Here is a 24,562-nt window from a genome sequence, read left to right on the forward strand (position 1 = left end):
AAGCTGCTATATTTCAAACAGCACTGTGGAGGGGGCCTCATGGTGAAGAACTGTGGCATAGAGCCAGTGAGGAAGTGTGACCTGCCAACAACCAAATAATCTAGTCTTGCTTCTTCAGCCCCAGTCAAGGCTTGAGATGCTGTAACCCTGAGCAACTGGCTTAACAGGAACCTCATGAAAGATTTGGCTAGAACCTCTCAGCTAGGCTGCTACTTGTGTCCTGACCCTTTGAAATTGTGTAAGATAATAAATGTTTTATGTTTTAAGCTGATATATTTTGGTGCAATTGGATAAAGAGATAACAAATGCACTCCTTGCTCTATGTTTCTAACCTTGCCTTTTAATTCCCCTTGTACTGTCATTATATATTAATTTCTTTAGTTTGTTTATTGTCTGTGAGAACAATGACATTTCTCTTTGAGTTGCCTTTGTATTCCCAGCCTGGAAGAGTGTTTGGAATGTAACAGATAGTCAATAAAAAATGGATGAGTAATGAGAGTCTAAAATTTTTATGCAAGAGATGATAGCTTTTCATTTACTGTTTTTAAATCAGTGTACAGTGGTCTGACTTTATGGCCATTTGTGATTATAGTAGACATCTTTGTGGAATGTCTGCCCCATTCACTATGATCCTCTTACTTACGGAAAAAGTCAATATGACCGCAAGCACTTGCCATTGACTATTGGATGATTGCTGGATACCAGACCTGCTATGTTGGTGACTGGATCATGAGGGATCTGCCATTATGAATGGATTAATCCATTCATGGACTAAGAGATTAATGGGCTAATAGATTAATGGGTTATCAAAGGAGTGGGACTGGCGAGAAGGCTCTCACCAGATTCATTCTCTTGACCTTCGCCTTCTCAGCCTCTGGAACTATAAGAAATAAATTTGTTTTTATATTTATTTATTTATTTTTGAGATGGAGTCTCGCTGTGTCACCCAGGCTGGAGTGCAGTGGCACCATCTCGGCTTACTGCAAGCTCCACCTCCTGGGCTCACGCCATTCTCCTGCCTCAGCCTCCCCAGTAGCTGGGACTACAGGTGCGAGCCACCATGCACGGCTAACTTTGTTTTTGTATTTTTAGTAGAGACGGGGTTTCAGCGTGTTAGCCAGGATTGTCTTGATCTCCTGACCTCGCGATCCACCTACCTCGGCCTCCCAAAGAACTGGGATTACAGGAGTGAGCCAATATGCCTGGCCCAATAAATTTGTTTTTAAAATAAATTACCCAGTTTCAGGCCAGACACACTAAATCACACCTGGGCAACATGACAAGACTTCATCTCTAAATATGTGTGTGTGTGTGTGTGTGTGTGTGTGTGTGTGTGTGTGTGTGTGTGTGTGTATACCACTGCAGACTGATACAAATATATAAAAATTAGCCAGGCATAATGGCACATGCCATAGTCCCAGCTCTTCAGGAGGCTGAGGCAGGAAGGTAGCTTGAGTCCAGGAGTTCAAGGTTACAGTGAAAAATGAAAATGAAATGAAATAAAACTTATAAATTTCCCAGTTTTAGGTATTCTATTACAAGCAACAGAAAAGGGGCTAAGACAGAAAATTGGTACTGGATCTAAATATTTGTCCCCCCCAAAACTTATTATTGTAGTCTGTTTGTGTTGCTATAAAGGAATACCTGAGGTTATGCAATTTATAAAGAAAATAGGTTTGTTTGGCTCATACCTCTGTAGGCTGTACCAGAAGCATGGTACTGGCATCTGCATCTGGTGAGGACCTCAGACTGCTTCTACTTATGGTGGAAAATGAACGAAAACTGGTATGTAGAGACTGCACATCAGTAGAAAGCAAGAGAGAGAAGGGAGGAGGTGCCAGGCTCTTTTTAACAGCCAGCTCTCATTGGAACTAACAGAGTAAGAACTCATTCACTCCTGGGAGCATGGCACCAAGCCATTATGAGGGATCCACACCCACAACCCACAACCCAGACACTACCCACCAGGCCCCATCTCCAACACTGGGGACCACATTTGAATCTGAGACTTGGTGGGGGCCAAAGAAACCATATCCAAACCATAGCATTCATGTTGAAATTTATTTCTTCTTATTTTAAATATTTGTTTTGTTTTTTATTTTTGTGGCTACATAGTAGGTGTATATATTTATGAGGTCATGTTAAAATTTATTCCCCAATGGGGAATATTAAAAGATGGGACCTTTATGGTGTGATTAAATCAGGAGGGCTCTGCCCTCATGGATAGATTAATTCATTCATAGATTAATGGATCAATAAGTTACTGAATTAGATTAATGGGTATCCTGTGAGGGAAACTGGTGGCTTTACAAGAAGAGAAAGAGAAACCTGAGCTAGCACACTCAGCCCCATGGACAAGTGAGGCCCCGTGTTGCCTCAAGACTCTTCAGAGAGTCTCCGCCTGCTTTCACCAGGTATAGCCCCTCGACCTGGGACTTCTTAGCCTCCATAACTGTAAGAAATATTTTTCTCTTCATAAATTAGCCAGTTTCTGGTATTCTACTATAAGCAACAGAAAATGGACTAGGACAAGACCTGAGCTGAGCCAATCAGAAATTCTCCCCTGGGTATTAGGAATTAAAATCAACACAGGGAGAAAAAAGAATCTCTGCGTGGCTGTCCCTCTGCATCAATCTGGACAGGCTGTGTTGCACTGTGTTAAGAAACAACAGCAACAACCTCCAGAGCCTTAAGCAACAAAGGTTTATTTCTTATCACAATATGTGTTGCTGTGGTTTGGATATAGTTTGTCCCCAAGAAATCTCATGCTGAAATTTGATCCCCAATGTGGTGATGTTGAGAAGTGGGGCCCAGAGGGAGGTGTTTGGGTCATGGGGTGGATCCCTCATGAAGAGATCGTTGCTGTTCTCGCCAAAGTCAGTTCTTGTTCTGACACAGAGCAGAGACCCCCCTTAAGGTCTTGTGGGGCACCCTCCACCAAAAGATTAAAATAAAAAAAACTTGACTTCCTTAAAGAAAATTCCAGATATCTAGCTAGTCCTAAAAAACAAAAACAAAAACAAAACAAACAAAAAACTTAAAAGCAAGAAGATAATAATAGCTTAAAACAATAGCCTAAAAAATTAACATTATAGGATATTTTATTCCCTATAAAAACTAAAGGTAACATCTTAACATATGTCCCAAGTTGTTTTTCAGAAACCCTGATCCCCACTAAATGGACCCACTGGCACACAGGCCTCAAATAAGGGAGAGCTGAAGACTAAACTCTGACTACTATTCTTCGTTCTAAATTTCTTCTTGATGAGCCTAAAGGAGGCCATGCCCATGAGCCCAAGTTAACATCCTTTTCTGCTGATGTCAAATTTTTAGACAGTTTCACCTTCTTAACAAATCACAAGTCAGAAAATCTTTAAATTTCACCTATCACCTGTGGGGGCCCCCTCTTTGAGATGCCCTGCCAATGCATGGCAGGCAAGCCCCAAATTGGGGATTTGCCCAGTAGAGTTCTTGGCTTCGCCAAGAAAGAATTCAAGGGTGAGCTGCTGGTGTTAAATAGCAACTTTTATTGAAGTAGTAGTGTCCAGAAGCAGCAGAGATACTGCTCCTTGCCGAGCAGGGCCACTCCATAGGCAGTGTGTACAGAGTAGCATCTCAAAGGCAGTTCTTCTGTCATATTTATAGTCACTTTTAATTACAGGCAAATTAAGGGGTGGATTATGCAGAAATTTCTAGGAAAAGGGTGGTAACCTCTGGGTTGTCAGGTTGTTGGCATGGAAAGGGGCATTAATATGGAAAGCTGCTTCCTCCCTGGCCCTGTTGTAGCTAGTCCTCAATTTGGTCTGGTGTCCAAGTCCTGCATCCTACCTCACTGCATTTTTAGGTTAAGCCAACATATAACCTCCATATATTGATTTATGACTTTGCCTATAATCTCTGACACCCCTGCCTTTAAAAACCCTTACCTATAAACAATTGGGGGGTTCAAGTCTTAAGCACTACCTGATCAATTCTCCTTGCTTGGGACCCTACAATAAATGCCTCACTTTCTTTCACTAAAATCCTGATGTCAGTGTTTGGTCTTGCTGCACAGGGCGATTGAACCCATTTGGTTTGATAACAGCTCTTGAGAGATTGGAAAAGAGAGAGTCCCTGAGAGAGTGGGTTGTTATACAGTGAGCTTCCACCTCCTGTTTGGTCCCTTTTCACATGTATCAGCTTCCCCTTTGACCTTCTACCATGTTGTGATACTGCACAAAAAACTCTAATCAGAACTTGAGCAGATGCTCACACTATGCCCCTTGAGCTTTCCAATGTGCAGAACCATGAGCTAAATAAACCTCTTTTTTAAATCCAAGTATACCTTGAAGATATTGGGGGTTCAGTTCCATGCTACCACAATAAAGCAAACATCACAATAAAGCAGTTCACACAATGTTTTTGGTTTCCCAGTGCATATAAAAGTTATGCTTACACTGTACTGTAGATCATTGTGTACAACATGTCTAAAAAAATGTACATACTAACAAAAATAGCTCAGAGCTGTCTGAGCTATATGAGGTATGCAAAATTTATTAGGCCCGGACAGACGTGAATACTGGCTTCCATCACGCTATCCCACGTCTAAGGGCAATTGTTAAAGGCATTTTGTTCTTTACCAGCTGCTTCACCCATTATCTTTATGTTGCTGGAATTTGTGACACCTGGAAGAAAGCATAGCCAGTCAATAGCTTAAGTTTTTAAAATATAAATTCTTGGTAAACAAGTTAAGATCTGCCTCCTCTCCTTTCCTTAAAACCTTACTCTGACTGCTTGCTAATTGGAGTGTATATTCAAGGCAACTTGAATCTAAGCTCCTGAGTGGCCATTCTCAAGCACTGAGCCCAAATCAACTCTATACTTAATATTATTTTCTGAATTTTCTTAAAGTTGGCAACACCTTAATTAAAAAATACTTTATTGATCATGCTTATGAACAGGATCAAATGAGAATCAACTTTGCTGTGTATGTGGGGAAGATATGCAACTAGTAATGCAGAAAGAGGGAAATGGGAAGAGGGAGAAAAGAGGGGCAGACATGGAACAAATGAGAGAGAAGGAAAGGGAAGCCCTAAGTATATCAAGGATGACAGAAAATAAAAGGCGGATAAAATTCAAACGAAAAAGAAAGGAAAACCCCAACACCCTCCAAGAGGTCTCTCTGAATCTGGACCACCGGCTCCAAGCCACAAACAGAAATCTCCCAGGCAGCTGGTGCGCCGCGCGTCCCGCTGACATCGGCTTCCAGGATCAGCTCGCGGCGCGGTACTGTGACGTCACCTGAAGGGAGCACTTCCGGTCTTGTGCCGCCTTCCCAGGACCCTCAGGGAGAGCCGGCCGCCTTCCAGGCGGACAGGTGAGGTACAGCTCCCCGAGCTCAGGGTGACTGCCCAAAGGAAGGACGGGTGGGCAGGCACGCGGAATCTGGCGCCTCTTCTCTATGGTTCCTCGCAGAGCCCCTGTTGCCCTGGGCCAGATGGCCCGTAGCAGCGAAAATAATACTGTTCCGACAGCTCGCTAGTTAGGAGCCACTTGGCCTGGGAGTCCCTTAGTCGCTCACCCGAGCGCGGGAATGCAGCATTTGAACCCCTAAGTGCAGCCCACCTGTGAGGGAATCTTACGGCTCCCCCGTGGAGGAGTAGAGGCCAAAAGGTTGGGCAACCGGCCGGGAAGAAGTGGCTAGGAGGGGTCAAACTCTGGGCCGTGAGTGTTCTTTGCCCCCAGCGTTTAGTGCTCACGCCCCCTTTTATTCACGGTAAAGACCTTTACCGTAAACTCTCACCCTTGGGTCTTAGTTTGATTTTCTTCCCCACGCAAGACAGGATGCAGATTGGGGCACTTTATTCCTTGATTAATTAATTCGCGCCTTCCCTCGCAAGTAGTTACCGGCCAACTGCTTTGTGTCCTGTGTACCAAACACAAGACGTTGATAGTCCTGGCCGGACGCGATGGCTCTCACGCCTGTAATCCCAGCACTTTGGGACCCCGAGGCGGGCGGATCACGAGGTCAGGAGATCGAGACCATCCTGGCTAACACGGTGAAACCCCATCTCTACTAAAAAAAAAAAAAAAAAAAAAAAATAGCCGGGCGTGGTGGCGGGCGCTTGTAGTCCCAGCTACTAGGGAGGCTGAGGCAGGAGAATGGCATGAACCCGGGAGGTGGAGCTTGCAGTGAGCCAAGATCGCGCCACTGCACTCTAGCCTGGGCCACAGAGTGAGACTGTCTCAAAAAAAAAAAAGAGTTGATAGTCCTATAGTTGAAAGAACAAATCTGTTTGGAGAAAGAGATACAACCAAAAGAAACCCAGAAGATTTAGAAGCATCTCCAGAATGTTTATTCTCAAAAGCTGTTTTTTAATTAAACTTCTTTCTGAAACTATAAGTAGGAGTGTCTCTGTTGTGTGTTTTCCCATTTTTCCACCTAAAGGTGAAAGGCTTGGAAACCTGCTAAGGCCCCTCTTTCCATCATGTAGCATTCTAGGGCACAATCAAGGCAACACAATGGTGCCCATCTAAAATTTTGCATTTTAATATTTTGCTTTTTGATAACTTAATGCCTTCAGACCGGAGGACTTTTTCTTTGTTAAAATGTTGCTCTGCTTTCAGCATTTTCTCCCTTGTAGTATTACCATGATATATTTAAGATTAAGCACTTAATTCTGAAGTCACTTTAAGTATACTTCAACCAAAGGGAAATTAGTATATTATTTCTAATGAGTGTATTTAATATAGGTAAGTAGTTTGTACACTTATGAAATTCTTGGCATTAATTGATGTCCAGAAGCTGAAAGCTGTTCTCTGGCACATTTAAAAAGTGTGTGTGTGTGTGTGATTACAAGAAAGTTTGATGTCATAGTTGCCACCTTAGACATAGCAAAGGAGTTGTGCAAAACAAATTGCCTTTTTGCAGTAAAGATAATTCAGCAAGTTCATCTTGAGTGTAATGTGTGCTTTAGTTTTTAATATGTCCTCAGCAGTAGTCATGGATTTTATCTTCATTTAAGCTTGATTTTCTGGCCGACTTGCACAGATTTAAGAAGATTCTCACTGGGGTTAGTGTGCAGTCATTCAGATAGCAAATATAGCAAAAGTAGGTGAAATGTAAAAGTCATTAAAAAAAGAATTGTGAAATTGCTCATGTCGCAACCACATCAAGCAGGAGCAAAGACAACTACACAGAATCTTGGTGTAACATATAGTCATTACCACTTGGACTTTCTCCTACAATATTTTGCAGTTTGTTTTTTGGATTCATTAGTGTTATATAATATTTCAAAGCTATATGTGACTGGGAAATATTGGAATAGGTATCAGAGGACTGTAGAATTTATTTTGCCATTTAAATGCTTATGTCCTTGAACAAAAAATGTAAACATCTTTGACCTTTAATTTCTTGTTCTATTAATTGCCTGCTTTTTAGGTCTCCTTAAGGTCTGATGAGAAAGGAAGAGAATATAATTTGCAAATGAAAAGAAGTTTAAAAAAAAGTGGTTTTATTGCAAGGGGCTAGATGGTGATCAAGTCAGGATATAGAAAACAATTATTTGTTCTTACATGTTATTCTGGAGAAAGATGAGATGGATACCCATAGTTACAGCAGACTGTAAAAAAAATTCTGTTTATGCATCATCTGTTTATATGTTGACTTTCACCTGTATGTTTTCAAGTTTATATAGGGCTATGTGCTAAGATTCCCAATTTTCCCCTTTCATACCACTTATTATACCAATTGCAATTAAATACATGTATAATTATTAATAACTTTTTTAAAAAACCTTTTTGTTTTGAGATAATTACATAGTCACAGGAAGTTGCAAAAAACTTTACGGGGAAGTCCCTATGTACCCTTAAGCCTGCCTCCCTCAATGGTAACATCTTGGATAACTGTGGCACAATGTTAAAACTGGGAAATTGGCATTGATACAATTCACAGAGTGTATTTCCATTTCACCAACTTTATAAGGACTCGTTTGTGTGTGTACACTGGTCTATGTGTAGCTTCTTATAACTACCATAATCAAGATAAAGAATTATTCCATCACCACAAGGCCCCCTGATGCTGCCTCCTTATAGTCAAACTATCTTGTCCCAGCTCTATCCCTAACCTGTGACAACCACTGCTCTATCTCTATAATTTTGTTATTTCAAAGATATTGTATAGATGGACTCATACCATATGTAACTTTTTGAGATCCATCCAAATTGTGTGTATCATGCATTCCTTTATTGCTGAGTAGTAGTCCATGGGATGGCTATGCTGCAGTTTGTTTAACCATTCATTCATTGAAGGACATTTGGGTCATGCTATTATAAATAGAGCTTCTATGAACTTTTTGTGTGAAGGTTTTTGAGTGAACATACATTTTTCCCCTTCTGGGATAAATGCCCAAGAGTACAATTACTAAATCATATGGTAAGTGTATGTTTAGTGAATTCATACTTCTTTAGCTTGTTGATGTGAGTTACATTGATTTTAAAATGTTGAACATAACTGGTATAAATCTCACTTGGTTATAGTATATAATTGTATATTTCCATATTCTATTTGCTAATATGTTGTTAAGGTATAGGTAGAGAGGTATGAGAGGTTAAGGTGTAGGTATGAGAGATGTGTTGTAGTTTTTTGCTTGTTTGTTTTCTACTGCCTTTGCCAGGCTTTGATAGCGTAATAGTATTCTACATGGTTTTTAGTGATAACCCTTGTTTCATTATTGGTGCTGTATTAGTAATTTGTGTAGTTTTATCTTTTTCAGTGGTGATTTGCTGATTACAGTGACCTTTTTCAGAGAACTAGCTCTTTATTTCATCTTTGTCTATTTTTCTATTTTTAATGTCATTGATTTCTGCTCTTGCTTTTATTATTTTCTTCCTTCTCACTTTAGGATTATTTTGCTTCTCCTTGTCTAGTGCTGCGATTATTAGTTTAAGATCTTTCTTTGTTTTTAATGTAAGCATTTATTGCTCTGATTTCCCTCTTGGCATTGCTTTAGTTGTATCTCACAAATTTTGCTGTCTTGTATTTTCATTTCCATTCAGTTCTATATATTTTAAATTTTTCCTTAGAAGTTTGCTTGACCCATGAAAATATTTGGGAGTGTCGTTTAGTTTCCAAGTTTTTGGTGATTTACCCGTTGTTTTTCTGTTGTTGATTTCTAGTTTTTTCCACAATGATCAGAAAACATAAGCTGTGTAATTTTTAATTTTTAAGTTTGTTTTATGACTGAGGGTATGGTGTATCTTGGTGGATGTTCCATGTGTGCTTGAAAAGCATGTGTATTCTGCTATTGTTGGTTGCAGTGTTCTATACATGTCAGTTATGTCCTGTTCATTGATGGTGTTGTTCTGTTCTTCTGTGTCTTCTTGATTGTCTAATAGTTATTTTTGTTGCTTAAGATCCCAACTATAATTACAAATGTCTCTGTTTTTCCTTTTAGCTCTGTTGGTTTGGGCTTCATGTATTTTAAATATCCGTTGTTTGGTGCATATACATTTAAGATGTTTTCTTGATTAATTAATCGTTGTATCTTTGTACAATAATTTTCTTTGCTCTGAAGTCTACTTTATCTGATGGTAGTGTAGCCATTACTACTTAAAAAAGAGTAGTTAGCATGGCATATCTTTTCCATACTTCTATTTTCAACCTACCAATGTCATTATGTTTTAGTGAATTTCTTGTAGACACTATATGCTTGGGCCCTTTAAAAAAAGAAACTACTCTGCCAAACTCTGTCTTTTAGCTAGTACAGTTATATCATTTACACTTAAAAGTAATTGATATGGTAGGGCTTAAGCCAGCCATTTTGTTACTTGTTTTCTGTTTATTTCCTGTTTTTCATATTTGTTCCTCTTCTCTTTCTGTAGGTTTCTTGAATATTTTCAGAATTCTATTTGACGTGTTTATAGTGTTTTTGAGTATCTGGCTAAGTTAACCTTTTTTATTGTGCTTTAGGTATAACAATAGATGTAACAACTCATCACAAGGGATAATTTTATTGCCTTTTGCCAGTTGAAGTGTAGAGACGTTACTTCCATAAAGGTCCTTTTTCCTTTTCCCTTTTTAAATTTTTTTTTTTTTTTTTTTTTTTTTGAGATGGAGTCTCGCTCTGTCACCCAGGCTGGAGTGCGGTGGCGCGATCTCCACTCACTGCAAGCTCTGCCTCCCAGGTTCACGCCATTCTCCTGCCTCAGCCTCCCGTGTAGCTGGGACTACAGGCACCTGCCACCACGCCTGGCTAATTTTTGTATTTTTAGTAGAGACGGGGTTTCACCGTGTTGGTCAGGATGGTCTCAATCTCCTGACCTCATGATCAGCCCGTCTCGGCCTCCCAAAGTGCTGGGATTACAGGCATGAGCCACCGCCTGGCCCCCTTTTTAAAATTTAATAGTTGTATTTTCTCTATACACCTTGAACACCACATCAAATGTTATAACGTTTACTTCAACTATCAAATATGATTTAAGAAACTCATGAGATGAAGAATAGTTCATTTTATATTTACCATGACTATTACCCATTCCAGTGTTCTTCCTTTACTCAAATTAAACCTTATTGATACATCATTTCCTTTTTGTTTGAGGAACTTCTTTTAGGAGAACTTCCTAAAGATATGTCTGTTAGTGACAAGTTAGTTTCCATCATCTGAGAATGTTGTTCTCCTTTGTTCCTGAAGGGTGGTTTTCACCTATATGGAATTTGGCCTTGACAGTTCTTTTACTTTAATATTTGAAAAATGTGCCATTTCTTTCTGTCTTCCATGATTTCTGATGAGAAATCTGATGGCATTCAAATTATTGTTCCCCTTAAAGGTAATGTGCCATTTCTCTCTGGCTGCTTTGGAGATTTTTTTCTTTGTTTTTAGTTTTCTAAACTTTGACTTATGATGTATCTTGTATTTTTATTTTTTCCTACTTAAGGTTTTCTCAGCTTCTTGACTCTGTAGATTTATGTCTTTTGTCAAATTGAGAAGTTTTCAGCTATTATATCTTTAATTATTTTTTTCAGCGCCATACTTTCTTTTCTTCCTCTAAAACTCTGATTGGGTGAATGTTAGGTCATTTGTTATTGTCCTACAAGTCCCTGATGCCCTTCTTGTTTCTTTGTCTGTTTTTCTCTGATCAGACTGAGTAAATTCTATTGATCTGTTTTCAAGTTCACTGATCCTGTTCTCTGTCAATTCTACTCTACTATTGAGCCCATCCAGCAAATTTTTAATTTTAATTAGTATTTTTTCAATTTTATAATTATTTTTTATTCTTTTTAAAACATTTCATCTTTCAAGGAGAGCTACTTTCAATATACATGGAATTTCTTGGAAAAACTAGTAATGGTTTTAGGTTATTTGTATATATGAACTAATGTTACTCAAGATTTTAAACCTTCTTTGCAAAGTTAACTCTGTAATTAGCAGATGAAGCATGAACGTATATAGTTTTTTTCTCTCTGTCTCAGGTAATTCCTTGTTAGAGGCCCTAATAAAAGGGAAATGGGGAAGGAAATAGAGAAGAGAATTTAGGCATTGGCAAATTGAAAATCGTCTATAGTATCTTGCTGACAGGTAAAGTAGGAATTTTGAAACTCTAGAGAAAAGGAACCAGGAATGAAGATGGAATGAAATATTTATATTTACTTCATTAAAACTTTTAAAGTTGTCATATAGTTTCAGATTTAAAAAGCTCTTTCTTCCAGCCTAGGCAACATGGTGAAACCCCTTCTCTACCAAAAATACAAAAAGTTAGCCAGGCATGGTGGTGTGTGCCTATAGTCTCAGCTACTTGTGGGGTGGAGGCCGGCATATCGCTTGAGCCCAGAAGGTTGAGGCTGCAGTGAGCCAAGATTGTGCCCCTGTATTCCAGCCTGGGTGACAAAGTGAGATCCTATCTCAAAAGAAATAATAAAAATAAATTAAAAAACAAAAAGTTCTTTCTCCTTTCCTTCTTTTCCCTTGAAGAATACTGAAGATTTTACATAGTTGACAAATGAGGTAAATCTAAGAAAAAACAAAAATTAAGTAGAATGGGTAACTTTCAGTGACCATACTTGAGATTTAGGTTATATTGACTGCTGAGGTTTATCAGTTTGATTCCTATCCCTACGATATAATTAAAAATAAACCATAGCCCCCCCCCCCCATTGTCAGGCTCACTGACAGTATAACATTGTGATTAAAAAGCTCTTTCTCAGTAAGTATAAAAAGTTAATGCATGAAAAAGAATATATGTTAATTTAGTGGGGAAAAAGATGGTTTCTGTATTACAGTGGTATTAGCCCAAGTAGCTTTCCATCTGAAAGAAAATAAAATTGGATCCTTATGTAGTGGATTAAAGGTTTAGAAGTAGAGATTAATAAAAATTAAACATCTGGGAAACAGTATGTAAAATATGGAAGCCCAGAAAAGCATTAGCATCTGCATTATACAAAGTTTTCTTACAGACTGATAAGAAAAAGATAAATAACTCACTTGGAACCTAGGCAAATGATATGAAGAGACAATTTACGGAAAAGATAGTCTAAAAAGCTAACAAACATGAGAAAATGCTTAAACACGCTTGTAGTCAGTAAAATGCAAATTAAAGAATAAGGTATTTTATATCCAAAGACTGTAAGACTTACAAACAGTGGTATCACTTAGTGATGATAGGGTTGTAGAGGGAAAGATAACTTTCTACATCACTAAAAGAATTACATTCTTTTTTTGAGAATAATCTGGCAACATCTATTAAAATTCAACCAGCAATTTCACACTTGGCAATCTGGCCTATAAAAACAAAAGTGCTGGTAGATATGAATATATGTAAGAACATAGGTATTTAAGGGTACTTATTGCAGCATTGTTCTGAAAAAACTGGGAACTAATTGAGTGCTTGGCAACAGGGAGATGGTCATATAAATTGTGGTATATCCACATTATGGAACCATTAAAAATGAATTACTTATATAAACTCTGACTTGGCAGGATATCCATATGTTATTAAATATGAAAGCAAAATGCATAGAAGTGTATATAATATGCTACTATTTGTCAAATACTGGCAACTCATTCATGAAAAAAATGCATAAATGCTTAACATGTATTTGTGTATAATTATAGAAGAATATGGAAGACTATGGAAGTAACATGGGTTTGGGAGAGATATGGATAGTAAGGAGGAGAGGTAGAATGGAGGCATGATGCAAAAGGTTAAGAAATTGTTTAGAAAAATCACAGCATGCATTGTATCTCATTTATCCATATAAGTGAAATTATATATATGCATATAAGTAAAATTTTAAAAATAACATGAGCTCTGGATCTTTCAGACATTTATGGGTTCAAATTCTGACTCTGCCATTTTACAACTTACTAGCTGTGTGACTTAGGCAAATTGCTTAATGTCTTTCAATCAATTTTCTCACATATTTTCTTGGGGTGGGAAGATGAAATAATAGTACCCATCTCATAGGGTCGTCATCAGGATTAAATTTAGATAGCATCTGTAAAGTGCTTAGCACAGTACCTGGCTTACAGAAAGCACTCTCAGTTGTTCTTACTGTTGCCTAGGTTCTTACGCTCTTGGACATTTGTTAATACCTATTTTTAAAACTTTATCACCATCCTGCAACTTTCTTGAAACACTCCTCACTGGCTTACATTACTTTACATGTCTTAGTTAATGCCTATTTCTAGTTGTTCCTTTTTTATTTTGTTGATGTCTTTTTTCCTTACCTATGGATATTGCTCCCAAAATATAGCAGGAGTTGCAAAAGAAGCTTTTGAATTAGGGTGACTGGGAGAATAGTGGTTCTATATATGGCAGCAGAGAAGTCATGATGTAGGGTTTATAGGGTTGATTTTTAAAACAAGATGATTTTTATATTTGCCATTTTTTATGCATCAATGAGGCATCCAGATAAAAATGTTCAATAGCTGGAAAAACTTGACAGGAACTTAAGGAGTAGATATAAAGGATTCTCCCACATGGCTAATTCTCGAAGTGGATGTAATCTCAAAGGGAGAGCATATAGAGAAGTGAACCCAGGACAGAAACTTTGGGAACAGGGAATAGGGGAGGAAAAGGTTCTCAATGAGGACTGGGAGGTGGCATGGAAGCCAAGATAGAGAAGTTCTTTAAGAAGCAGCTGGAGAAACTGTATGTCTACTTTGTCCTCTCTTGAGCTTTAGTTCTGTGGCTCACATTGTCTTCTGGCCTTGTTCCTTATTTTCTTGAAACTTTAACTACATTTGTAACTAATCCTAGCTTCCTTTCTTCCCACTAATTTCCCTTCTTTTATATTTCCCCTATATGTATGTGAGTAGCGCTTTCATTCCTCCCATCTTTGGCATCAAAATCTGTCATCCCTGCCCCTTTCGCATCCCTGGTTCTCCATATCATTACCAAGACTTTAGACTCCCATTCGCTCCTTTTTCATTCCCACTCTTGCCTACATTTGATCGATTATTATCAAAATAATCTGAAGAAGATTATTTTGAAATAATCTAAAGAAGATTATTTTGAAAGCTTCCAAACTCTAGTGTAATCTTCTGTTTTTTCTGTCTTTCATAGTCCTCTTAAAAAAAACTAGCTTAATCCAGTCCCTCTCCCTTTTAAATCCACCAGATTCTCTTTCCTACAACATTTTCCCAAACTGTTCTGAGGAAGGAGATGAGGTATTAATGAGAGAGATTAGTAGGATCACTATTAATGAAATATAGTCAAATCAGATTTTAGAAGGTCGTATACCTTTTTGGCACCAGGGACCCCTTTTGTGGAAGACAGTTTTTCCACAAATGGTGGGGAGTGAGGGTGATGGTTTTGGGATGAAACTGTTCCATCTCAGATCATCGGGCATTAGATTCTCATAAGGAGCACACAACCTAGATCCTTTGCATGCACAGTTCACAATAGGGTTTGTGTTCCTGTGAGAATTTAATGCCTCCATTGATCTAACATGAGGCGGAGCTCAGGCAGTAATGCCTGCTTGCCGCTTATCTCCTGCTATGTGGCCCGGTTCCTAACCAGTTCCAGTACATGGCCCAGGAGTTGTGGAACCCTGTTGTATACTATGTCCCCAACTTCAACATTCACAGTTCCTATCGGTGTGCTTTGAAAAAGTTCCTCAGAAGTAAAGCTTACGTGCCTTTGTGTTTAACTTAACTTTCCAGATTGTGTTTTCCAAAGATGGCCACAATAGTAACTCCCATACCACATGTTCTTTTTACAATATGACTTTGACACTTCTTCTACTGACCCCTTGCAGTAGAAATGTCAAGGTCATATTGTACAAAGAACATGCTGTCTTTGAATATTGATGGGCTTCTGTCTAACACGGAAGTGATGCTGTGTGACTTTTGAGGGTAGGTCATAAAAGGTGATACAACTTCAATCTGGTACTCTTGAGACATTTGCTCTTGGAACCCAGCCACCATTTTCTGAAGAAGCCTAAAGCAGCCCATATTGGCAGGCCAAATGGAGAAGGCACATGCAGGTGTTCCAGGCCAACAGCATATGTGACAATAGCATCAGTCACCAGGCATATGAATAAAGATACTTCCAGATGATTCCTGCCCCCAGTGATCAGGTCACACCCAGTTGTTGAGTTTTCTCAACTAAGGCCCCAGACTTTGGATCAGAGATAGGCTATCTTTGTTGTGCCCTTTCTGATTTCCTGACCCACAGAATCTGTAAGCATAGTAAATGGTTGTCTTAAGCCACTAAGTTTTAAAGTAATATTTTAGGTAGTGAGAGTAACTGAAACACCCAATGTTTCCTGAGAATAGTTTATTTTCTTAAGTATGGTAACTAATAGCTTGTGATACATGTTCCTTGGAAAAACTGCTTGTGGAATTACTGGTTTTCTAATTTTTTAGCTTGCCATTCAAGGCCTTCATAGTAGACAGTAGGACAGCTTCAGTATTGGCCTGTGCATTTCCAGCAAATCAGTCTCCTCCCTGAATGGTATTTTATTTGTAGTTTCTGTATCAATATTCTTTTACTCTTCTAGAAAGCCCTTATGTTTAGTTGCTATCTGATAGTCTCTTTTGTGAAGTGCCTGTTCAAATATTTTGCCCATTTTTCTATTGAGTTGTCTCTTACTGATTTGTAGAAGTTCTTTGTAAATTCTGGATATGTGCATGTTGGGGGAGAAATCTATATTTTATATCCTATGTGTATATATATGTTTCCCAACAACAGGCTCGTATTCAGAATACTATACATATGTGTATATATGTGTGTGTGTATATGTATAGTGTTCTCCCACTCTGTGACTTGCCTTCTGACTCTCTTAATAGTGTCTTTTGCTAAATACAAGTTCTTAATTCTAGTGGAGGATGGAATTTGAAAGTATTTTCCTTTTTTTTCTTTTTCTTTTTCTTTTAGATAAAGTCTTAAGTCTTACTCTGCCACCAGGCTGGAGTGCAGTGGCGCGATCTTGGCTCACTGCAACCTCCAACTTCCTGGTTCAAGTAATTCTTCTGCCTCAGCTTCCTGAGTAGCTGGGATTACAGGCACGTGCCACCAAGCCCAGCTAATTTTTTTGTTGTTGTTGTATTTTTAGTAGAGATGGGGTTTCATGGTATTGGCTAGGATGGTCTCCATCTCCTGATCTTGTGATCCACCCTCCTCAGCCTCCTAAAGTGCTGAGATTACAGGTGTGAGCCACCACGCCCGGCAGTCTTTTCCTTTATGGCTAATGTTTACTATTACCCTGTTTAAGAAACCTTTGGCTACCCTAGGCTCATAAAGATATGTTCCAATGTTATCTTTTGGAAGCTTTATTATTCACCTTTCACATTTAGATCTATAATATACCTAGTACTGTATTTTGTCTAAGATGTGAGAAAGGAGTCAAGATTCATTTATTTTCCACATGGATATCCAGTTGAACCAGCATGATTTATTTGAAGGACCTTCTTTTCCTTACTCCTCTGCAAGAACACCGTTGTCATAAATCATGAAGATACATGTTTGGATTTGTTTCTGGATTCCCTGTTCTTGTCCACTGTTTTGTCTATTTTGTCTGTCTTTGTATTTAATAATGGTATGTTTTTATTAAACCTGGGTATAGGGTAAAGTCCTCCAACTTTGTAGTTGTTCTTCAAACTTGTCTTGGCTATTATTATTATTATTATTATTATTATTATTATTATTATTATTTTGAGGTGGATCTTGCTCTGTCGCCCAGGCCGGAGTGCAGTAGCACGATCTCTGCTCACTGCAAGCTCCGCCTCCTGGGTTCAAGTGATTCTCCTGCTTCAGCCTCCTGAGTGACTGGGACTACAGGTGTCCGCCACCACGCCCAGCTAATTTTTTGTCTTTTTATTGGAGACAGGGTTTCACTGTGTTAGCCAGGATGGTCTCGATCTCCTGACCTCGTGATCCACCTGCCTCAGCCTCCCAAAGTGCTGGGATTACAGGTGTGAGCCACCACACCTGGCCTTGTCTTGGCTATCCTTGACTTTTTACACTTCCACATACATATTAGAATTAGCTTTCCAATTTCCATTTAAAAAAAAAAAAAGGAAAGGGAAAAAAACCTGATTTGGATTAGAATTTTACAAATCTAAGAATTAATTTGGAGTTTATACTAGTGAGTCTTCCAGTTCATGAATATGGTTTGTCCCCTCATTATTTAATTTCTCTCAGTAATATCCAGCAAACCATTTAGCTTTCTGTGTAGAGGTCTTGCACATCATTTGTTAGATTTATTCCTATTTGATTTTTTTGATGCTGTTGTAAGTGGTCTCTTTTTAAAAAATTTTATTTCCAAATTGTTTGTTGCTGGTATATAGAAATACATTTGATTTTCATATATTGACCTTTTAGCTAATGACCATGTTGCATTCACTTATTAATTCAATTAGTATATGTAAGGATTTTTTTTTGCATTTTCTATGTGTATCATCATGTTTGTGAATAATCACATTTCCTATCCAATCTAAATACATTTATATCTTTTTTTGGTTTCTTATTGCATTGGCTAAGACCTCAAGTATAGAAGTGTTGATAGCAGACCTCCGTATCTTGATCCCAAACTCAGAGAGGGTTTCAATATTTTGCCCGTAGTAAAACATTTACTGAAGATTTTTAATACTTGTATTATATGAAAAAATATGTATTTCATGTTTATATTTTATGAAAGATTTCTTTATTTTTCACTTTTTAAGAATTTTTCATGACTCTTGGATTTTATAAAATATTTTCTCTATCAATTGAGATGATTATATAAGTTTTCTTTACCCTGTTAATGTGGTAACTTAAACTGATTAAATTTTGAATATTTAAACAACTTTTCATTTCTGGTATATACACAATTTGGTTGTCATCTATTACCCTTTTATATAGCACTAGATTTGGTCTGCTAATATTCTGAATAGTTTTTGCATCTATCTCAACCTTAATTATAATGTACATTTTAAACTAAAAATTACAAAGAATTGCTGATTTCATAAAAAGAGTTGGGAGGTGTCTCTCTTTTTCTGTTCTCTGGACAACTCTATGTAAAATTGGTATTATTCCTTCCTTAAGTGTTAATTTCATCTGGACCAAGAATTTTGTCTTAAGGTATAAGTCTATTAAGAGTCTTCTAGTCTTTTTTCTTTTTGTATCTGCTGGGTTCGGTTTTTTTGTTTGTTTGTTTGTTTGTTTTGGAATTTGTCCATGTCAAGTTTATTGGCATACATTTCTTCATAATATTTGTTTATTATTTTTTCATGTCTGTAGAATCTGGAGTGATCTCCTTTTTTCACTTCTGATATTTATTGATTGTGCCATCTCTTTTCTTGAGAAGTCAAGGGTTTGCTTATTTATAGGTGTTTTCAAAGTAAAAACTTTTGGGTTTGCTAATCCTCTCTAATGTAAACTTTTTTCCTATTTCATTAATATCTACATTATTATCTTTTTTCTATTTTCTTTATTTGGATTCATTTGTTTTTTTTTTTCTAATTCCTTAAGCCAAATGGTTCTTTTATTTGCAGCCTTGTTTTCTAATATATGCATTTCAAAACTTTGAATTTTCCTGCATTCATATCTTTATCTGTGTTTCATACATTTTGTGTCGTATTTTCTATTCTCTATTGCTTCTCTGCTTTCTGCTTATTTCTATATTAATTATTTTCTATATTTTATTAGTTTGTTTCACAGTCTTGTAAATTCTTTCAGTGGTTACGAATTTTTTAAACAGATTTTTTAAAGGTTTTTCTGGCTTTTCTAATTGTTCTCAATGGAAGATTATTTGGGATATACAGATCACCAGCATGTTTATGTTGGCTTGTAGGCCAATTTTTAAAAATGATCAAAGTAAAACTTCTGATACCAATTAAAAATTTTGTATTTCTGCCCTGGACCTTTAAAAGTCAAACCTGCACTTGACCAGTCACCATATATTTTCCAAGTAGGTTTAATCCTAGTGCCTAGGAATAGCACTAATGAAGGTTCAGACACATGCAAAGTATGTGCTCTGCTCTGTGTCATTGTGGCACAATAACAGAGTCCACAAAATTGTCCACATTTGATATTATTATGTTTAAAGTTTTTGGCATTTGAGGAAGTTCTGCTGTGTGGCATTGTGGGACAATAACAGAGTCCACAAAGTTGTCCACTTTTGATAATATCAGGTATAAAGTTTTTGGCATTTGAGGAAGTTGTAGAAGCTTCCTGTTCATCTTACATATGTAATAAATAATGTAAGTTATGATTAGATATTGTTGGTTCTTTAACTTTGAAAGAAAACCATCTTATTACCTCTTTTTCAAGTTTTATTGAAAGACTGGACATTTAATTGAAAACTATTTGGACATTGCAACACAAAATTTTAAAAAATTGTAATCATCTACAGTTCTTACATGAATAAAGCAGTATTCTTACCAAGTAGCCAAAGTAAAATGCAGACATTTTACTGTATGCTGAAGCTGATTAAGATGTATTATTTATAACTCCACTTTCAAATATTTTATTTATTAGTATGGTCTTACTGTTCTCAATGGCTAACTTTATAATAAATATTGAAAGTATTTAACTACATAGAATCACTTAATGTATATTAAGTATATATTTAAACATGTAAATAAATCAGCCCATGACTTTATGTTTATATTATACATACTATAACAAATATTATAAATTTGAACCTCTAAAATTTATACTAGTCAAATTATCTAGGTTTGTATGAGATTTAATTGGAAAAAAACCCTAGAAGCCCATTAAGCAAATTAAAACCTATATTTAAGAAAATAGTCTTGCCTAAGATGCACAAATTGTATCCATGCTTAGTTTTTATCTAGCACAAGTCTTGCTGCTTACCAAAATTGATTTTATTAAAGATTGCTTATTGCTTATAGGCTGAGGCTGAAGGCGTGCCATTATCCTTCACCAATATATAATTACAACATACTGTTCTTTGTTAATCTGACACTTATTTGAAGAACTGAACTACCTTGGATTCTTAGGTAAGAAAGAGTTTTAATTCTTGTGCCTCAGATTTTCCATTGCTGCTTTTACATGGGTGTGTGAGTTTCAGAAATATGAGAGTGAAGTAAAATAAAAGATGCTTTATAAATACACATGGAATTAGGTGCCTGCAGGGGAAGCTACACAGCAGCTAGCCAGCATTTTAATTCCATGTTTCTCAGCTGTATTTTATTTGAGATGTTAGAGTTGTACTTTTTTGTTTTCCAATGTTTATAGACTGAGCTTGATTTTCATATCTACTTGAATTCTCATTGATTTTGTGGCTAATCAATCTCCCAAGATGTCATTTACTTGAAGTTAAGTATTGATATTTATGATTTGAATATATTTAACAACTATAGTTAATAACTTTAAATTCTCTTCTGGTGAAGGTATTCAGTTTGGCCAGCGTCTTCTCAGTCAGTGCTCTAATTTAATACAGTGTTTACTGCTAAATCTAATGCTGTTTCTAACACATTATAAAGGTCAGAACTTATATAAATATACTGTAGTTTGTGGTAGTTTTGGAGATTGGGCTACAGTGGTATTTATTAGTGAAGTAAAAGGTCAGTCCATAAGAAAAGATGAAGTGATACTTTATTTGGTCCATGTATTTTTAATGGACAGTGGTCTCCACTTTCTAAGTGAGGATTTTTCATTTTTCTAAGTATTCTCAAGAGAATCAGTTTTGGACTTTTGGTTTAACATAGAGGTTAGAATAAATATGTTTATTTCTTCCTAAATTCACTAAATTGACAGAATAAACAATAAAGGAATAAAGAGAATGGAAAAGGCAATACAGCATCAGGCTAGAGAAGTGAAATTTTAGAAATGTTAGAAAAGAAATGCATAAATTATAACCAACTTAGAGCAGTTTTGATGGAACTTAATATTTGATCATTATGGCCCGTACCTCCTCGCTAGCAGCCATCCGGAGCCAGCCACCCAGCGGAAAATGGCAGACAATTTTTCGCTCCATGATGCCTTATCTGGGTCTGGAAACCCAAACCCTCAAGGATGGCCTGGCCCATGGGGGAACCAGCCTGCTGGGGCAGGGGGCTACCCAGGGGCCTCCTATTCTGGAGCCTACCCCAGGCAGGCACCCCCAGGGGTTTATCCTGGACAGGCACCTCCAGGCGCCTACCCTGGAGCACCTGGAGCTTATTCTGGAGCATCTGGAGTCTACCCATGGCCACCCAGTGGCCCTGGGGCCTACCCATCTCCTGGACAGCCAAGTGCTCCCGGAGCCTACCCTGCCACTGGCCCCTGTGGCGCCCCTGCTGGGCCACTGTCGGTGCCTTATAACCTGCCTTTGCCTGGAGGAGTGGTGCCTCGCATGCTGATAACAATTCTGGGCACGGTGAAGCCTAATGCAAACAGAATTGCTTTAGATTTCAAGAGAGGGAATGATGTTGCTTTCCACTTTAACCCACGCTTCAATGAGAACAACAGGAGAGTCATTGTTTGCAATACAAAGCTGGATAATAACTGGGGAAGGGAAGAAAGACAGTCAGTTTTCCCATTTGAAAGTGGGAAACCATTCAAAATACAAGTACTGGTTGAATCTGACCACTTCAAGGTTGCGGTAAATGATGCTCACTTGTTGCAGTACAATCATCGGGTTAAACAGCTCAATGAAATCAGCAAACTGGGAATTTCTGGTGACATAGACCTCACCAATGCTTCATACACCATGATATAATCTGAAAGGGGCAGATTAAAGAAAAAAAAATCTAAACCTTACATGTGTAAAGGCTTTGTGTTCACTGTGAGTGAAAATTTTTACATTCATCAATATCCTTGTAAGTCATCTACTTAATAAATATTATAGTGAATTAAAAAAAATTTGATCATTATATTGAGTTACAATTTATTTAATTATTCCTTAATATTGAGTCATATATGTAATTTTTTTAGTGTCTGATAATGAGTTATCATAATTAACCATTCATCTATCAATTACCATTTAGTTTTTTCAGCTTTTCACTGTTAAAATTAGCATTCCATGTATCAGTCTTAAAATATTTTAGGTTTTTTTCAGAATGGAATGACTGAATGAAAGTTTATACCTTTTATGAGTATTGATCCATGCTGCCAGATTGCTTTGCAAAGCCATTTTTATTGTTACCATCAATGTGTGGAATTTCCCATTTCACTACTTCCTAGCCAGCATTGCATTTGCCTTAGGATGTTCAATCTGGGAAGGGACACATAGCCCTTGCATCAATTGCTTGTCTGTGGTGCTGTAGGAAAGTGTGGCATGACATGACATGACAAATTTTACCAAGTGGAGCTTAGCTGTGTGCCTTTACCACTGCCACCTTATAATAAAGACAGATGCTGTGAGTTTAAAGGAAGAGGTGATTTCCCTTATTTACCTGGGGTGCTCAAGGAAGGCTTCATGTAACAAGTAGAATTTAAGCTGTGTATGATGAGGGAAAGATTTATAAAGAAAAATTTGCACAGACACACGAGAGGTATATCAGTCTGGATCAAACCAGAAGACAGAAGCCACATAGTAACTAAAATTGTTAGTTTAACTTAAAGAATTATTAGGGTATGGGCCGGGCGCAGTGGCTCAAGCCTGTAATCCCAGCACTTTGGGAGGCCGAGACGGGCGGATCACGAGGTCAGGAGATCGAGACCATCCTGGCTAACACGGTGAAACCCCGTCTCTACTAAAAAAAAAAAATACAAAAAACTAGCCGGGCGAGGTGGCGGGCGCCTGTAGTCCCAGCTACTCGGGAGGCTGAGGCAGGAGAATGGCGTGAACCCGGGAGGCGGAGCTTGCAGTGAGCTGAGATCCGGCCACTGCACTCCAGCCTGGGCGACAGAGCGAGACTCCGTCTCAAAAAAAAAAAAAAAAAAAAAAAAGAAAGAATTATTAGGGTATGATAGGAGAAAAACTATGAAGTCACTCTGTAAAGAGAACTCCAAAAGGTACCCTAGGGCTGAGGAAAAGTACCCAATGAAGGACGGAATTGAAATGAGGTTCAGACCTCATTGAAAGTGTGGCTATAGCCCATTGGATGGTAGAGAAATTTGCTGGGTTGTCTGAGCCAAAGCTGATGCACACTGTGTCAGCAGGTGAGTTAAGACTGGCAGGAGAGCATGCAGAGGGAATCAGGGCAGTGCAGCAGGGCCACAGTAACAACCCTTGGGGTGCAAGTGAGTTGAGGTTGGCTAGTGAGTAGAAGGAGTTGGAGCACCACTTTAGATACCACTGGAATTGTAAGTTGGAGAGGCCTCCCTGTGTAGCAATCTAGAGCACTGCTGTGTACAGCTTGGGGCAAGGCAATATACCAAGCTGCTGTGTGGAACAAAGGTCAGGTGGCTGACTGGCCAAGCCGGTGCATGTGGGCTGAGGAGAGGGGATGGGGAGTAGCCACCTGGTCTGGGGCTCCTGGATATGGTGCTGCTGCTGCCTGAGTAGAGAGCTGGAGAAAGCAAGCACACAGCAGCTAGCCAGATGCTGGAGAAAGCTTTCCCCTGTAGGCACCTAGTACTAGAGCAGTGTTGTTTTTCAGCCTTGGCATTATTGGCCTTCAGGGCTGGATAATTATTTGTTGTGGGGAGCTGTCCTGTGTATTGTAGGATATTTAGCAGTATCCTTGGCCTCTATTCACTGTATCCCAGTAGTTCCCCAAGTTGTGACAATGGAAAATAGCTCCAAATATTGCCATATGTCCTCTGAGGGCAAATTGTCTCTAGTTGTGAACCACTGCAATAGAGAAATCTCACAGCAGTGGAACAGTGGAGGGGTAAAATATAAGCTCTCCAGAAACCTGCTGAGAAAACTTCTTCCTTCTGCAAAGCCTCTCCAGTGCACTCTATTGACAAAGCTTAGCATCATGTCAACTAGCAAAGGAAAAATATTTTAAAGGCCCAGATCCACTCTTCCAGATAAGACAATGAACGATGAATTTGGAGTAGAGAGGCAATAAACTGAAAACTGTACAAAGTGCAGTTGTAGAATTAAATATGGTTGGAGAATTAAATATGAGCAAAGTTGTAGAAGCAGAAAAGCATAGGGGCACTAGGGAAATTCAAGGACGAGAAGACTAAAGTACAAGGTTGATGTAAAGTGGTAAGAGGAGAATAAGCTAGAAAGGCCCTTTGAATCTTAACTCTGGAGTGC

General features: G+C 38.1%; 1 protein-coding gene and 1 pseudogene across 4 annotated transcripts in view; both read left to right on the forward strand.

Annotated features, from left to right (window-relative positions):
- Nucleotides 1–5,262: 5,262 nt before the first annotated feature.
- LDAH (lipid droplet associated hydrolase) overlaps nt 5,263–24,562 on the forward strand; it is a 152,954-nt gene continuing 133,654 nt past the window's right edge. The window contains exons 1-2 of one of the 3 annotated variants that reach the window (XM_030921523.1): nt 5,288–5,356; nt 20,316–20,423. The gene's annotated coding sequence lies outside the window, so the exon portion shown is untranslated. Of the gene's footprint in view, nt 5,357–8,378; nt 8,414–20,315; nt 20,424–24,562 lie in introns of those variants that run through there. The other 2 variants (XM_030921524.1, XM_010383002.2) reach the window with 2 other exon arrangements.
- Nucleotides 21,346–22,269, forward strand: LOC104677872 (annotated as a pseudogene). Its single transcript, XR_750103.2, has one exon. The product of XR_750103.2 is annotated as a galectin-3 pseudogene (transcript).

Source organism: Rhinopithecus roxellana, chromosome 17 (genome assembly GCF_007565055.1).
Source record: "Rhinopithecus roxellana isolate Shanxi Qingling chromosome 17, ASM756505v1, whole genome shotgun sequence".
Taxonomy (NCBI): domain Eukaryota; kingdom Metazoa; phylum Chordata; class Mammalia; order Primates; family Cercopithecidae; genus Rhinopithecus; species Rhinopithecus roxellana.